We start from the raw sequence: 1,619 nt of genomic DNA on the forward strand, positions 1-1,619 counted from the left end.
GACCCTCAGATGTGAACCATCCGAAAAGGGTAAAAATGATGAAAAATGAAATTAAATGGAAAAAAAAATTCTCACTGCTGCCTCTTCTTCAGAGCCAGGAGAAAAATCCCCTTCAGGCCAAGGAGAAAAATCACCTTCTCGAGGTTTGGAGGGAAGTAGGCAAGAAAGAAGGGATTTCCCTCTAGCTTTCCCCTGGTTTCTGGTAGAAATGAAATGTGCTAGATTTCCCGATGGAAAGAGAGAGAGAGAGAGAGAGAGAGAGAGAGAGAGAGAGAGAGAGAGAGAGAGAGAGAGAGAGAGAGAGAGAGAGAGAGAGAGAGAGAGAAGAGAGAGAGAAGAGAGAGAAAAGAAATTCAGAAGACAGTTTCTCATGAGAACAGAACTCCCAGGATTTCCTCAAGCTAATTTTCCCCACATAGGTAAGCCAAAAGTCACAGGGTTTGGACAAAGCTCATGAAATAAGGCCTTCCCCAGTCTGGCTTCAACCTTCTTTGACAGCCTTATTTTACATGACTTACCTTGCATACTGTGTTCCAGCCAAACTGGTCTACAAGTTCTTCCTTGAATTAGATATTTCATTTGCCTCTTTTATGCATTCATACAAACCGTGTCTCATTCCTGGAATGTTCTCCTACTTCAGCATCCTTTCTCAGAATCCAAGCATTCCACTGAAACTCAAGTCAGGTTGCATCCCCTCCTTGAAGCCTTACCTGATCCTCTCTCCCATCTACTCCCTTCCCCACCCTCAAGTAATCAATGCCTACTACCTCCTTAGTTATTTGTATATATGCTTTATCTTCCATCCCACCTGGAATGGAAACTACTTGAGGACAAAGACTGCTTCATTTTTATCTCTGTATTCCTAGTGTTCTTGTACATAGTAGATGTGAAATAAACTTTTGTTGGTTTGAATTGAAGCAGATTATTTCAAAGTTCAGGATACATTCAAGTAGGAAAAAAGCTTAGAGTCCAGATTTCTCCTCCTTCATTCTGAATTAGGAGAAATTGCAAAACTAGTCCCTACTCATTTGTTTTTCCTTGAAGTGTTTAACAAAGATGGCCTCCCTGCTAGAGTTAGCAGGTTCTTATCTCTTAGTAAAGAATGCTAAATGTTCCTTATTGACCTATACAGTTCACAGAGACTACCAGCAGCTCTGGGGAGTTTCATGGGGAATTTTAATCTTTCCAAAAATATGTTCTATCTACATGCTTGCTGTGGGCCAGACATGCAAATTAGCCCAAGTCCACAGTCTCATGTTAAATCAAGTTATGGGAAAGTTCCTTCATTGAGGTGTCTTCCTTCAATGCATCATTGTGATGAAGGGGTAGGGGAACCCTGGGTTCTTGAAGACTGGATCAGGAAAAAGCAACCAAGTTGGTAAGGTTTCAAGCACTTTTCTTTCTTGTCCTTCAAGAACCCACCTGGCTAAGTACAGGATATCATTAAAGTCAGGGGGTCTTAACAGATCCCTTTGGCAATCTAGAGAAGCCTCTGAATCCCCTTCTCAGAGTAATGTTTTTATATACATAAAATAAAATATATAGTATCCAAGTGAAACCAAAGGTAAGTGAGAATAAAGTTATACCTTTCCCCCATTCAGATTCACAGAGCCCTGTAA

The sequence above is a fragment of the Petaurus breviceps genome, unplaced genomic scaffold (genome assembly GCF_028583685.1).
Source record: "Petaurus breviceps papuanus isolate PSGF00001 unplaced genomic scaffold, PetGlider_PUasm1.0 90919, whole genome shotgun sequence".
Lineage (NCBI taxonomy): Eukaryota > Metazoa > Chordata > Mammalia > Diprotodontia > Petauridae > Petaurus > Petaurus breviceps.